Here is a 16,341-nt window from a genome sequence, read left to right as displayed (position 1 = left end):
CATCACTGTAGGGCTGAGTGTTCGCACATCGCTGAGATTTCTGGGATGGGGAGGAGGCTAGCTCCATCCCCTACACGATTCAGGGTCTCGAACCGACAATGATCCTACCGCAGGTTCACCTACGGTAACCTTGTTACGACTTCTCCTTCCTCTAAATGATAAGGTTCAGTGAACTTCTCGCGACGTCGTCGACAGGAACCGCCGTCATCGCCGTGATCCGAACACTTCACCGGATCATTCAATCGGTAGGAGTGACGGGCGGTGTGTACAAAGGGCAGGGATGTAGTCAACGTGAGCTGATGACTTGCGCTTACTAGGAATTCCTCGTTGAAGATCAATAATTGCAATGGTCTATCCCCATCACGATGCAATTTGGCAAGATTTCCCAAACCTTTTGGGCCAGGGAGAGAAACTCGTTGGTTGCATCAGTGTAGCGCGCGTGCGGCCCAGAACATCTAAGGGCATCACAGACCTGTTATTGCCTCAAACTTCCATGGCCTAGGAGGCCATAGTCCCTCTAAGAAGCTGGCTGCGAAGGGGAACCTCCGCATAGCTAGTTAGCAGGCTGAGGTCTCGTTCGTTAACGGAATTAACCAGACAAATTGCTCCACCAACTAAGAACGACCATGCACCACCACCCATAGAATCAAGAAAGAGCTCTCAATCTGTCAATCCTTACTATGTCTGGACCTGGTAAGTTTCCCCGTGTTGAGTCAAATTAAGCCGCAGGCTCCACTCCTAGTGGTGCCCTTCCGTCAATTCCTTTAAGTTTCAGCCTTGTGACCATACTCCCCCCGGAACCCAAACACTCTGATTTCTCAGAAGGTGCTGGCGGAGTCCTTAGAGCAACATCCGCCAATCCCTGGTCGGCATCGTTTATGGTTGAGACTAGGACGGTATCTGATCATCTTCGAGCCCCCAAATTTCGTTCTTGATTAATGAAAACATCCTTAGAAAATGCTTTCGCAGTGGTTCTTCTTCCATAAATCCAAGAATTTCACCTCTGACAATGAAATACGAATGCCCCCGACAGTCCCTATTAATCATTACTCCGATCCCGAAGGCCAACGGAACAGGACCAAACTCCTATCGTGTTATTCCATGCTAATGTATTCAGAGCGTAGGCTTGCTTTGAGAACTCTAATTTTTTCAAAGTAACGGTGCTGGAACCGCGACCCAGGCAATTAAGGCCAGGAACACGCCACCGGCAGAAGGGACGTGAGGGCCAGTGCACACCCAGAAGGCGGACCGACCGTGACGACCCAAGGTCCAACTACGACCTTTTTAACTGCAACAACTTAAATATACGCTATTGGAGCTGGAATTACCATGGCTACTGGCACCAGACTTGCCCTCCAATGGATCCTCGTTAAGGGATTTAGATTGTACTCATTCCAATTACCAGACTCGATGAGCCCAGTATTGTTATTTATTGTCACTACCTCCCCATGTCAGGATTGGGTAATTTGCACGCCTGCTGCCTTCCTTGGATGTGGTAGCCGTTTCTCAGGCTCCCTCTTCGGAATCGAACCCTAATTCTCCGTCACCCGTCACCAGCATGGTAGGCCTCTATCCTACCATCGAAAGTTCATAGGGCAGAAATTTGAATGAAGCGTCGCCAGCACAAAGGCTGTGCGATCCGTCGAGTTATCATGAATCACCAGAATAGCGGGCGAGCCCGCACCGGCATTTTATCTAATAAATGCATCCCTTCCGAGAGTCAGGATTTGGTGCACGTATTAGCTCTAGAATTGCTACGGTTATCCGAGTAGCAAAGTACCATCAAAGAAACTATAACTGATTTAATGAGCCATCCGCAGTTTCATAGTCTGAAATAGTTCATACTTAGACATGCATGGCTTAATCTTTGAGACAAGCATATGACTACTGGCAGGATCGACCAGGTAGCTTCTAACAACGAGGGGACCCCCAAGACCTGCTACAGCCAAGGGATGCCCGCCGCGATGGGAAATCAAAATTTGCATTCGCTCCGTCATGCATCCAAACATAATCCGCCGACCAAGCAACAAGAATGACGTTCACAGCACATGCAGGACTCGCAACGCTCAAAGATTTCGCACAAGAGGAAAGTGTCCCATCATCGACCGGAGAGGGCCAAACAGGGAGCCTCGGTTCATAGGCAACTGGGAAGAACATCTCATATGGAACCCTTTACCCTTGAACTCACTGTCGCCACTACTCGGAAAGAAGCCTCGAGTCTGTACGAGATGCACCGCACACGTAGCCACCTCAAATGTAAGGCCACTCAGAGACATCCATTTCCCAGGCATATGCCTCCTACATGCCTATTGAGGTGCACCCGCACAGACAAAATCCTTCTCGATCGCAACAAAAATTTTCCCATGACGAAGAGCTGGTTGTCAAAGTGCCAACGGAGACCACCGTGCTGAAGGGTGAAGGGCCGTGCGAGTCGAAAGCATGGCTGGTTATGCGATTGGCAGGGGCATCACTATGCACGCGACCACCTCAATTATAAGGCTGCTCGAGGGCATCGTGTATAACAACACCCCCTCCACACATTTATAGGTGATGAGAGCCCGCCCACATACACGGACATGTCAAATATCTCTGGCAAATATCTCCTTTCCCAGCACATCCTCGCTAACCATTCCCCGTGACACGTGATCTACCAGCGCAGGTACAAAAAAGTTCCTATGGCTGAACACTCACACTAGCGTTGTCGGACAAGCTTCAATCTCATGCACATGCACATACCAAACAACTGGCACCGCGAGGGAACCACCCGCAAGCACCCACATCTCGGCAAAAAGCATTCGTGTGATTTCTTCCCCTAGATAGACACGTTAGGCCTGCACTTGTCGGAGCATTGCAAAGACGAGCGCTCTGGTTCGCAGGAGCCTGAGAAGAACATCTCGTACGAAACCCATTCCCCCAAAATGCTCGAATCACAAATGCTCGCAGTAGGGTCGTAATGCAAAGATGTACACCGCGCACGCGACTGAGTAAGGACACTTAGAGACATCCATGTCCCAGGCATATGCCCCCTACACGCTTTTTGGTGCACCCCATACAAACGGCCATACTTTGACAAGCCCTCCCAAAATTTCGCATCTGAAGAGAGAGATGAAATGCCTTGGGCTTTTTGTCCACACAATGCAAATACCGAACGCTCTCTTTAGGGGGGAGCTGAAGAAGAGTATCTCCCGCAGAACCCACGAGCCACAGCCATTCGGATTGCACAGGGTAGGACAGGGCATGGAGATTTTTCACATCCAAACAAAAATTATTGGTCATACTCTACGCTTCTACTGGCCCGGACCACAAAGGCTGTCGCGACAGTGCCATGCACTTCTGTAGGATGAGACAGTGAAGAGGCGAGCACGCACCGAGAATGCACTAGCGAATAAATTATGTGGCAACCAAACCTTTCGCCGGCCCCCCTCTCAATCCCAAGGCTCTATCGATCGGCAAAAAACATAGGGTGGAGAGTGGACCCTTGATGAAATTAGGGACGTCGAGCAATGCACCCGTGCAACCATCTCTTTCCTTCTTGCCGTCCGGGCAGGATTAAAATGCAATGATAGAATGTGCCAATGAGACGGAGCCCTTGGCTAAAAGATACAACTCCATACACACTCAGCAACAAGCGCATCTTAGAATCGAACACCAAATGTGCAGTGTGTTGCAAGCCGTGTAGACACCTACATATAGGGTATATCCATCAAAACAAAGCGATAAGTACTTCCCACTAGCTCCACCATTGTGATTACCGAATGGGATAATACTCACCGCCACAGATTAATGACCATCATTACCATCTCGGAATAGATACAAGCACATTGAGCTTCATCCGATCAGCTGGATGAATTTCACCTTGAAGGGGCCGAGTCCAAAAGTTCCGGAGGTCATCTCCTAGAACTCTCAAGAACAAGGCCCATCTTACATGCAAACTCTGCTACTGCGCAAACATAGGTTGCAATTAAAGAGAAATTGCAAGGCCGTGATCGAAGAAGGTGATCTAAGAGAGAGTCCAAGGCTAGGGATTCATTGGGGGATTTGTGCCGATAGCAAAAAATTATGCAATACCCGAGCAACACCGGACGGAGGTGCTAGACGAGGGCTCCCGTTTTAGATCGAGTTTTAAAATCACCAAGTAGATGCGGTGAGGGCTGGCAACCGCTGCCAAACCTTTTTTCAAAATTCTGCCAGCTGAGTGACAAGAAAACATGATCTAAAGGAGAGTCAAGGAATAGCACCCTCGAGGGTGGGCTTCATGCCCCTCTAATTGATTCAATGTCGGCGTCCACCGTTTCAAAATCTGACATATCCATCCGCCCTGACAGTGGTGTTGAATCAATGAGGGGGGCACAGGAGAGGCTCGCGGCAACCACCTCTCCCCTTGTAGCTGCGATAGGCATGCAAAAAATTTTGCTAGAGCGCCAAGCACCCACCTCATGGCTAGAGACAAGGGCTCGCCATTAGATCAACTTCGAAATAGCTGAACAGACGCGCTGTAGAATGGCAACTGCTGCCAAGTCTCTTCCGCAGTTGCGTCGGTCAAGTGATCGAAGAAGGTGATCTAAGAGAGGGTCCAAGCGTAGGCATTTGTTGGGAGATTCGCGCTGATGGCATAAATTTATGCAATACCCGAGCAACACCGGACAGAGGTGCTAGACGAGGGCTCCCGTTTTAGATCGAGTTTTAAAATCACCAAGTAGACGCGGTGAGGGCTGGCAACCACTGCCAAACCTTTTTTCGAAATTGCACTAGCTGAGTTGACAAGAAAACATGATCTAAAGGAGAGTCCAGGAATAGCACCCTCGAGGGTGGGCTTCATGCCCCTCTAATTGATTCAACGTCGGTGTCCACCGTTTCAAAATCTGACATATCCATCCGCCCTGACAGCGGCATTGAATCAATGAGGGGAGCACGGGAGAGGCTCGTGGCAACCACCTCTCCTGTTGTAGCCGCGATAGGCACGCAAAATTTTTTGCTAGAGCGCCAAGCACCCACCTCATGGCTAGAGACAAGGGCTCGCCATTAGATCAACTTCGAAATCGCTGAACAGACGCGCTGTAGAATGGCAACCACTGCCAAGTCTCTTCCGTAGTTGCATCGGTCGAGTGATCGAAGAAGGTGATCTAAGAGAGGGTCCAAGCATGTAGGCATTCGTTGGGGGATTCACGCCGATGGCATAAATTTATGCAATACCCGAGCAACACCGGACGGAGGTGCTAGACGAGGGCTCCCATTTTAGATCGAGTTTTAAAATCACCAAGTAGACGCGGTGAGGGCTGGCAACCACTGCCAAACCTTTTTCCGAAATTGCGCCAGCTGAGTGACAAGTCCAGGAATAGCACCCTCGAGGGTGGGCTTCATGCCCCTCTAATTGATTCAACGTCGGTGTCCACCATTTCAAAATTCGACATATCCATCCGCCTTGACAGCGGTGTTGAATCAATGAGGGGGGCACGGGAGAGGCTCGCGGCAACCACCTCTCCCCTTGTAGCCATGATAGGCACGCAAAAAAATTTTGCTAGAGCGCCAAGCACCCACCTCATGGCTAGAGACAAGGGCTCGCCATTAGATCAACTTCGAAATCGCTGAACAGATGCTCTGTAGAATGGTAACCGCTGCCAAGTCTCTTCCACAGTTGCGTCGGTCGAGTGATCAAAGAAGGTGATCTAAGAGAGGGTCCAAGTGTAGGAATTCGTTGGGGGATTCGCGCCGATGGCATAAATTTCTGCAATACCCGAGCAACACCGGACGAAGGTGCTAGACAAGGGCTCCCATTTTAGATCGAGTTTTAAAATCACCAAGTAGACGCGGTGAGGGCTGGCAACCGCTGCCAAACCTTTTTCTGAAATTGCACCAGCTGAGTTGACAAGAAAACATGATCTAAAGGAGAGTCCAGGAATAGCACCCTCGAGGGTGGGCTTCATGCCCCTCTAATTGATTCAACGTCGGCGTCCACCGTTTCAAAATCTGACATATCCATCCACCCTGACAGCGGTGTTGAATCAATGAGGGGGGCACAGGAGAGGCTCGCGGCAACCACCTCTCCCGTTGTAGCCACGATAGGCATGCAAAAAATTTTGCTAGATCGCCAAGCACCCACCTCATGGCTAGAGACAAGGGCTCACCATTAGATCAACTTTGAAATCGCTGAACAGACGCGTTGTAGAATGGCAACCGCTGCCAAGTCTCTTCCATAGTTACGTCGGTCGAGTGATCGAAGAAGGTGATCTAAGAGAGGGTCCAAGTGTGTAGGCATTCGTTGGGGGATTTGCGCCGATGGCATAAATTTATGCAATACCCGAGCAACACCGGACGGAGGTGCTAGACGAGGGCTCCCATTTTAGATCGAGTTTTAAAATCACCAAGTAGACGCGGTGAGGGCTGGCAACCGCTGCCAAACCTTTTTCCGAAATTGTGCCAGCTGAGTGACAAGAAAACATGATCTAAAGGAGAGTCCAAGAAGAGCACCCTCGAGGGTGGGCTTCATGCCCCTCTAATTGATTCAACGTCGGCGTCCATCATTTCAAAATTCGACATATCCATCTGCCCTGACAGCGGCATTGAATCAATGAGGGGGGCACGGGAGAGGCTCGCGGCAACCACCTCTCCCCTTGTAGCCGCGATAGGCACACAAAAAAATTTTGCTAGAACGCCAAGCACCCACCTCATGGCTAGAGACAAGGGCTCGCCATTAGATCAACTTTGAAATCGCTAAACAGACGCTCTATAGAATGGAAACTACTGGCAAGTCTCTTCTGCAGTTGCGTCGGTCGAGTGATCGAAGAAGGTGATCTAAGAGAGGGTCCAAGCGTAGGCATTCGTTGGGGGATTCGCGCCAATGGCATAAATTTCTGCAATACCCAAGCAACACCGGATGGAGGTGCTAGACGAGGGCTCCCATTTTAGATCGAGTTTTAAAATCACCAAGTAGACGCGGTGAGGGCTGGCAACCGCTGCCAAACCTTTTTCCAAAATTGCGCTAGCTGAGTTGACAAGAAAACATGATCTAAAGGAGAGTACAGGAATAGCACCCTCGAGGGTGGGCTTCATGCCCCTCTAATTGATTCAATGTCGGCATCCACCGTTTCAAAATCCGACATATCCATCCACCCTGACAGCGGCATTGAATCAATGAGGGGGGCATGGGAGAGGCTCGCGGCAACCACCTCTCCCGTTGTAGCTGCGATAGGCACGCAAAATTTTTTGCTAGAGCGCCAAGCACCCACCTCATGGCTAGAGACAAGGGCTCGCCATTAGATCAACTTCGAAATCGTTGAACGGACGCGCTGTAGAATGGCAACCGCTGCCAAGTCTCTTCCGTAGTTGCATCGGTCGAGTGATCGAAGAAGGTGATCTAAGAGAGGGTCCAAGCGTGTAGGCATTCGTTGGAGGATTCGCACCGATGGCATAAATTTATGCAATACCTGAGCAATACCGGACAGAGGTGCTAGACGAGGGCTCCCGTTTTAGATCGAGTTTTAAAATCACCAAGTAGACGTGGTGAGGGCTGGCAACCGCTGCCAAACCTTTTTCCAAAATTGCGCCAGCTGAGTGACAAGAAAACATGATCTAAAGGAGAGTCCAGGAATAGCACCCTCGAGGGTGGGCTTCATGCCCCTCTAATTGATTCAACGTCGGTGTCCACCGTTTCAAAATCTGACATATCCATCCGCCCTGACAGCGGCATTGAATCAATGAGGGGAGCACGGGAGAGGCTCGTGGCAACCACCTCTCCTGTTGTAGCCGCGATAGGCACGCAAAAAGTTTTGCTTGAGCGCCAAGCACCCACCTCATGGCTAGAGACAAGGGCTCGCCATTAGATCAACTTTGAAATCGCTGAACAGACGCGTTGTAGAATGGCAACCGCTGCCAAGTCTCCTCTGTAGTTGCGTCGGTCGAGTGATCGAAGAAGGTGATCTAAGAGAGGGTCCAGGCATAGGCATTCGTTGGGGGATTCACGTCGATGGCATAAATTTATGCAATACCCGAGCAACACCGGACGGAGGTGCTAGACGAGGGCTCCCGTTTTAGATCGAGTTTTAAAATCACCAAGTAGACGCAGTGAGGGCTGGCAACCGCTGCCAAACCTTTTTCTGAAATTGCGCCAGCTGAGTGACAAGAAAACGTGATCTAAAGGAGAGTCCAGGAATAGCACCCTCGAGGGTGGGCTTCATGGCCCTCTAATTTATTCAACGTTGGCGTCCACCGTTTCAAAATCCGACATATCCATCGGCCCTGACAGTGGTGTTGAATCAATGAGGGGGGCAAGGGAGAGGCTCGCGGCAACCACCTCTCCCATTGTAGCCATGATAGGCACGCAAAAAATTTTGCTAGAGCGCCAAGCACCCACCTCATGGCTAGAGACAAGGGCTCGCCATTAGATCAACTTTGAAATCGCTGAACAGACGCGCTGTAGAATGGCAACCGCTGCCAAGTTGCGTCGGTCGAGTGATCAAAGAAGGTGATCTAAGAGAGGGTCCAAGCGTAGGCATTCGTTGGGGGATTCGTGCCGTTGGCATAATTTTATGCAATACCCAAGAAACACCGCTCGGAGGTGCTAGGCGAGGGCTCCCATTTTAGATTGAGTCTTAAAATCACCAAGTAGACGCGGTGAGGGATGGCAACCGCTGCCAAACCTTTTTCCAAAATCGTGCCAGTTGAGTGAGAAGAAAACATGATCTAAAGGAGAGTCGAGGAATAGCACATCCAGGGTGGGCTTCATGCCCCTCTAATTGATTCAACGTCGGCGTCCACCGTTTCAAAATCTGACATATCCATCCGCCTTGACACTGGCATTGAATCAATGAGAGGGGCACGGGAGAGGCTCGCGGCAACCACCTCTCCTATATAAGCTATTAGTGCGAGGCTTGCTCTGCATTAGAAATTAGCGAACACACCGACATCTGCCTTAAAAATCCAAATCCTTTAAAATTCCTACCAAACAGCCATTCACGACCCAATTTTTTATGAGGTCGGCAGAGGAGCAAAAGATTGTCATCGGTTAGGAGATGTGAGTTCATGGAGCCGAGGGACTGAAATGGTCATTGAGCTCATCCGATCAACTGGATGAATTTCACCTTGAAGGGGCCCAATCCAAAAGTTCCGGAGGTCATCTCCTGGAACTCTCAAGATCAAGGCCCATCTTACATGCAAACTCTGCTACTGCGCAAACATAGGTTGCAATTAAAGAGAAATTGCGAGGCCGTCACAATGGCCCGAGGCCAATGGCTCCGACTAAGTCAATTTTCTCTTGCAATCACCATGCCACCGTTCATAGAGAGATCTCCCCATTCACTTGTGACGCGACGCACAATCCAAGTGCTAGACGCGAGCTCGCTCTTGAAAGAAAGACCACTTTCCAAGACATCCCCCATTCACTTGTGACACGACGCACAACCCAAGTGCTAGACACGAGCTCGCCCTTGAAAGAAAGACCACTTTCCAAGATATCCCCCGATGACACATTGGAACGACAACCGCTGTCGAACCATTCCCAATGTTGTGCTGATCGAGTTGGCACAGAGGCGACCTTAGGGAGCTCCCGCGTAGAAATCGGGATGTTCTTTCATACCCATCTCTCACAAAAACCAATCTTAGCTGTGAACAAATTTCACCGCAATGACACCATTGGAACGACGACCGCTGTCGAACAACTCCCGCATTTGTGCCCCGATGGAGTGAGAAAGAATAGCAACTTTGGGGAGCCGTGCATCGCAAATGGGCTACTGCTTCATTCCACTCTTATATATAGATCCGAAGTTGTTGATTTCGTTTGGAATCCGAGGCTACATTCGTCGTTGCTCACACAAGCAATGGCTCTTCTCATCGAATGGCCACGGGGAGCTTCCAATCACAAAGGCTCCCTTGTCACTCGTGATGTGCAGCCCAACTGCTTTCCAAAATTGCGCCAGCTGAGTGACAAGAAAACATGATCTAAAGGAGAGTCGAGGAATAGCACCTTGAGGGTGGGCTTCATGCCCCTCCAATTGATTCAACGTCAGCATCCACCGTTTCAAAATCTGACATTTCCATCCGCCTTGACACCGTCGTTGAATCAATGAGAGGGGCATGGGAGTGGTTCACGGCAACAACCTCTCCTATATAAGCTATTAGTGCGAGGCTCGCTCTGCATTAGAAATTAGCGAACATGCCGACATTCGCCATAAAAATCCAAATCGTTGAAAATTCTGACCAAACAGCCATCCACGACCCAATTTATTATGAGGTTGTCTAAGGAGCAAAAGATTGTCATCGGTAAGGAGATGTGAATTCATGGAGCCATGGGACTGAAATGGTCATCGAGCTCATCCGATCAACTAGATGAATTTCACCTTGAAGGGGCCCAATCCAAAAGTTCTAGAGGTCATCTCCTGGAACTCTCAAGAACAAGGACCGTCTTACTTGCAAACTCTGCTACTGCGCAAACATAGGTTGCAATTAAAGAGAAATTGCCAAGCCATCACAGTGGCCCGAGGCCAACGCTCTGACTAAGTCAATTTTCTCTTGCAATTACCATGCCGCCATTCATAGAGAGATCTCCCCATTCACTTGCGACGTGACGCACAATCCAAGTGATAGACGCGAGCTCGCCCTTGAAAGGCCAAGCCACTTTCTGAGACATCCCCCGATGACACATTGGAATGACAACCACTGTCGAACCATTCCCAATGTTGTGCCGATCGAGTTGGCACAGAGGCGACCTTAGGGAGCTCCTGCATAGCAATCAGGATGTGCTTTCGTACCCATCTCTCACAAAAACCAATCTTAGCTGTGAACAAATTTAGAATCCAAGGCTCGTATCCATCGATATCGTCGGCACTGGGTCTATATATTCAAAGGCCACAGAGAGGTTCCGATAAGAGAAGCTCCCCCGCTCGCTCGCATAAACATCCCAAATGCTAGACACAAGCTCCCACCCTTAGCATCGCTCTCCAGATCGCCGCAATGACACATTGGAATGACAACTGCTGTCGAACAACTCCCGAATTTGTGCCGATGGAGTGAGAAAGACGAGCAACTTTGGGGAGCCGCGCATGGCAAATGGGTTGCTGCTTCATTCCGCTCTTATATATAGATCTGATGTCATTGATTTCCTTTGGAATTCGAGGCTGCATTCATCCTTGCTCACACAAGCAATGGCTCTTCTCATCAAATGGTCACGGGGAGCTTCCGATTACAAAGGCTCCCTTGTCACCCGTGATGCGCAGCCTAACTGCTAGATGACGGCTCACCCTTCAGATCGCTGCCCAGGCAACCACCACAACGGCACCATTGGAACGACAACCACTGCCGAACCATTCCAAAAAATTTTTGCCAAAGAAGTTGTTGCAAAGAGAACGACTCTGGGGAGAGAACCCTCACATAGCAAAATCGGGATGGCTTCACGGCAGCTGGATGGGATTTGAATTCATGGAGCCAAGGGAGTGAAATGGTCATCGAGCTCATCTGATCAACTAGATGAATTTCACCTTGAAGGGGCCCAATCCAAAAGTTCTGGAGGTCATCTCCTAGAACTGTCAAGAACAAAGGCCAATCTTACATGCAAACTCTGCTACTGCGCAAACATAGGTTGCAATTATAGAGAAATTGCAAGGCCGTCACAATGGCCCGAGGCTAATGCTCCGACTACTAAGTCAATTTTCTCTTGCAATCACCATGCCGCTGTTCACAGAGAGATCTCCCCATTCACTTGTGACGACACACAATCCAAGTGCTAGACGCGATCTCGCCCTTGAAAGGCCGCATTCCAAGACATCCCGATGACACATTTAAACGACAACCGCTGTCAAACCATTCCCAATGTTGTGCCGATCGAGTTGGCACAGAGGCGATCTTAGGGAGCTCCCGTGAATCGATCGGGAAGTGCTTTCGTACCCATCTCTCACAAAAACCAATGTTAGCTGAACAATTTTAGAATCCAAGGCTCGTATCCATCGATATCATCGACACTGGGTCTATATTCAAAGGCCACAGAGAGGTTCCAATAAGAGAAGCTCCCCTGCTCTCTTGCACAAACATCCCCAAATGCTAGACACAAGCTCCCGCCCTTAGCATCGCTCTCCAGATCACCGCAATGACACATTGGAATGACAACCGCTGTCGAACAACTCTGGAATTTGAGCCAATGGAGTGAGAAACAAGAGCCAGATCGGGTCGACAAAAATAGCTAAGCCAGATCAGGTCGGCCAGCATGGCTCGGCCACACCATTTTTCGCCGAGAGCTTTCGATATTAAAGCTCCCATGTAGCAGCAATAAGTACACCATGACAAAATTGCTAGAGCGTCGAGCACCAATAGAAAATTGCCATTATACCAAGCAACATTGGAGTGCTAGACAAGGGCTCACGTTTAGATCAAGTTTTAAAATCACCAAAAAGACACGCCATGGATCAGCAACCGCTGCCTCACCTTTTCCAAAATTGAGTCATCAGAAAACATGATCTAAAGGAGAGCCGAAGAAAAGCACTGAGATCGCTTCATGCCCCTTTCATTCATTCAACATCAGCATACACCGTTTGAAAACCCAACAATCCAATCCGCCTAGACACCAATGTTGAATCAATGAAAGGGGCATGGGAGAGGCTCGTGGCAACAACCTCTCCTATATAAGCTATTAGTGCGAGGCTCGCTCTGCATTAGAAATCTATGATAGCGCGGACAAAAACCTTAAAAATCCAATTCAATGAAAAATGTGACCAAACAGCCATCCACGACACCGTTTTTGGAGCTTGCCCAGATCAGCTCAGCCAGAATGGCTCGCCCAGATCGGCTCGGCCAGCATGGTGACTTGCTAACTCGGTGAGAGTACTTCGAACTGTCAAGAACAAAGGCCAATCTAACATGCAAACTCTGCTATTGCGCAAACATAGCTTACAATTATAGAGAAATTGCAAGGCCGTCACAATGGCCTGAGGCCAATGCTCCGACTACTAGGTCAATTTTCTCTTGCAATTGCCATGCCGCCGTTCACAGAGAGATCTCCCCATTCACTTGTGACGACGCACAATCCAAGTGCTAGACGCGATCTCGCCCTTGAAAGGCCACGTTCCAAGACATCCCGATGACACATTGGAACGACAACCGCTGTCGAACCATTCCCAATGTTGTGCCGATCGAGTTGGCACAGAGGCGATCTTAGGGAACTCCCGCGTATCGATCGGGAAGTGCTTTTGTACCCATCTCTCACAAAAACCAATGTTAGCTGAACAATTTTAGAATCCAAGGCTCGTATCCATCGATATCGTCAGCACTGGGTCTATATTCAAAGGCCACAGAGAGGTTCTGATAAGAGAAGCTCCCGTGCTCGCTTGCACAAACATCCCCAAATTCTAGACGCAAGCTCTCGCACTTAGCATTGCTCTCCAGATCACCGCAATGACACATTGGAACGACAACCGCTGTCGAACAACTCTCAAATTTGTGCCGATGGAGTGAGAAACGAGAGCCAGATCGGGTCGACGAAAATGGCTAAGCCAGATCGGGTCTGCCAGCATGGCTCGGCCACCATTTTTTGCCGAGAGCTTTTGATATTAAAGCTCCCATGTAGCCGAGATAAGTACACCATGACAAATTGCTAGAGCGTCGAGCACCCATAGCAAATTGCCATTATACCAAGCAACGCCGGAGTGCTAGACAAAGGCTCACGTTTAGATCATGTTTTAAAACCACCAAAAACACATGCCATGGATCGGCAACTACTGCCTCACCTTTACCAAAATTGAGTCATCGGAAAACATGATCTAAAGGAGAGCCAAGGAAAAGCACTGAGATCGCTTCATGCCCCTTTCATTCATTCAACATCAGCATACACCGTTTGAAAACCCAACAATCTGATCCGCCTAGACACCAATGTTGAATCAATGAAAGGGGCATGGGAGAGGCTCGCGGCAACAACCTCTCCTATATAAGCTATTAGTGCCAGGCTCGCTCTGCATTAGAAATCTGCGATAGCACGGACAACATGGTGACTTGGTGACTCGGTGAGAGTACTTGGAACCGTCATGAAAAAAGCCCAATCATACATGCAAACTCTGCTACTGCGCAAACATAGGTTGCAATTATAGAGAAATTGCAAGGCCGTCACAATGGCCCGAGGACAATGCTCCGACTACTAAGTCAATTTTCTCTTGCAATCGCCATGCCGCCGTTCACAAAGAGATCTCCCCATTCACTTGTGACAAAGCACAATCCAAGTGCTAGATGCGAGCTCGCCCTTGAAAGGCCACGTTCCAAGACATTTTGATGACACATTGGAATGACAACCGCTGTCGAACCATTCCCAATGTTGTGCCGATCGAGTTGGCATAGAGGCGACCAAACAGCCATCCACGACACTGTTTTTGGAGCTCGACCAGATCGGCTCGGCCAGCATAGCTCGGCCAGAATAGCTCGGCCAGCATGGCTCGGCCAAAATGGCTCGCCCAGATCGGCTCGGCCAGCATGGCTCGGCCAGAACGGCTCGCCCAGATCGGCTCGCCCAGATCGGCTCGGCCAGCATGGCTTGCCCAGAACGGCCTTGGAGATTCGACTTGGTGGGCCGACCTGGCGGGGTGACTTGATGAACGCACTTGAAGGGTCGACTTGGTGGGGTGACTCTATGAACGGACCTAAAGAGTTGACTTGGTGAGAGTACTTGGCGGGGTGACTCGATGAAAGGACTTAAAGAGTCGACTTGGTGAGAGTACTTGGTGGGGCGACTTGATGAACGCACTTGAAGAATCAACTTGGTTAGAGTACTTGGTGGGGAGACTTGATGAACGGACTCAAAGAGTCGACTTGGTGAGAGTACCTGGTGGCTCGACTTGATGAGCAGACTTAAAGAGTCAACTTGGTGAGAGTACTTTGTGGGGTGAACTGATGAACGAACTTAAAGAGTCGGCTTGGCAGGGTGACTTGATGAAAGGACTTAAACAGTCGACTTGGTCGGGTGACTCGATGAACGAACTTAGAGGGTCGACTTTGCGGGGTGACTTGATGAACGGACCTAAAGAGTTGACTTGGTGAGAGTACTCGGTGGGGTGACCTGATGAACAGACTTAGAGAGTCGACTTGGTGAGAGTCCTTGGTGGGCCGACCTAGTTGGGTGACTTCGTGAACTGACTTAAAGAGTCAACTTGGTGGGAGTACTTGGTGGGGTGACTTGATGAACGGACTTCAAGGGTCGACTTGGCAAGGTGACTTGATGAACAGTCCTAAAGAGTTGACTTGGTGAGAGTACTTGGTGTGGTGACTTGATGAAAAGACTTCAAGAGTCGAATTGGTGAGAGTACTTGGTGGGGTGACTTGATGAACGCACTTGAAGGGTCGACTTGGTGGGGTGACTTTATGAACGGACTTAAAAGAGTTGACGTGGTGAGAGTGCTTGGTGGGGTGACTTGATGAAAATAGTTAAAGAGTCGACTTGGTGAGAGTAGTTGGTCGGGTGACTTGATGAACGCACTTGAAGAATCAACTTGGTTAGAGTACTTGGTAGGGTGACTTGATGAACGGACTTAAAGATTCGACTTGGTGGGCCGACCTGGCGGGGTGACTTGATGAACGGACTTAGAGAGTCGACTTGGTGAGAGTACTTGGTGGACCGATCTGGCCGGGTGACTTGATGAACAAACTTAAAGAGTCGACTTGGTGAGAGTACTCGGTGGGCTGACCTGGTCACGTGACTTGATGAATGGACTTAAAGAGTCGACTTGGTGGGCCGACTTGGTCGGGTGACTTGATGAACGAACTTAAAGAGTCGACTTGGTGGGTCGAACTAGCGGGGTGACTTGGTGAGAGTACTTGGTGGGCTGACCTGGCAGGGTGACTTGATGAACGAACTTAGAGAGTCGACTTTGTGAGAGTACTTGGTGGGTCGAACTGGCGGGGTGACTTGATGAACGAACTTAAAGAGTCGACCTGGTGAGAGAACTTGGTGGGCCGAGCTGGCGGGGTGAATTGATGAATGAACCTAAAGAGTTGACTTTGTGAGAGTACTTGGTGGGCCGACCTGGCGGGGTGAGTTAATGACCGAACTTAAAGGGTCGACTTGGTGAGAGTACTTGGTGGGCTGACCTGGCGAGGCGACTTGATGAACGAACTTAAAGAGTCGACTTGGTGAGAGTACTCGGTGGGGCGCCCTGATGAACAAACCTAAAGAATCGACCTGGTGAGAGTACTTGGTGGGCCGACCTGGCGGGGTGACTTGGTGAGCAAACTTAAAGAGTTGACTTGGTGAGAGTAGTTGGTGGGCTGACCTGGCGGGGTGACTTGATGAACGAACTTAAAGAGTCGACCTGGTGGGCCGACTTGGCAGAGTGACTTCATGAACGAACTTAAAGAGTCCACTCGGTGGGCCAACCTCGC

At 49.7% G+C, this 16,341-nt stretch overlaps 1 non-coding gene across 1 annotated transcript; it reads right to left on the bottom strand.

Moving 5' to 3' along the window:
• Positions 1-96: 96 nt before the first annotated feature.
• LOC149548754 (18S ribosomal RNA) lies at positions 97-1,907 on the bottom strand. Its single transcript, XR_016354703.1, has one exon. It is a non-coding gene; the product is annotated as an 18S ribosomal RNA (ribosomal RNA).
• Between the last annotated feature and the right edge of the window lie 14,434 nt (positions 1,908-16,341).

This window comes from Cupressus sempervirens, chromosome 7, assembly GCF_028749045.1.
Source record: "Cupressus sempervirens isolate cs-2001-9-10 chromosome 7, ASM2874904v1, whole genome shotgun sequence".
Lineage (NCBI taxonomy): Eukaryota > Viridiplantae > Streptophyta > Pinopsida > Cupressales > Cupressaceae > Cupressus > Cupressus sempervirens.
This window is presented reverse-complemented; position numbering and strand designations above follow the sequence as displayed.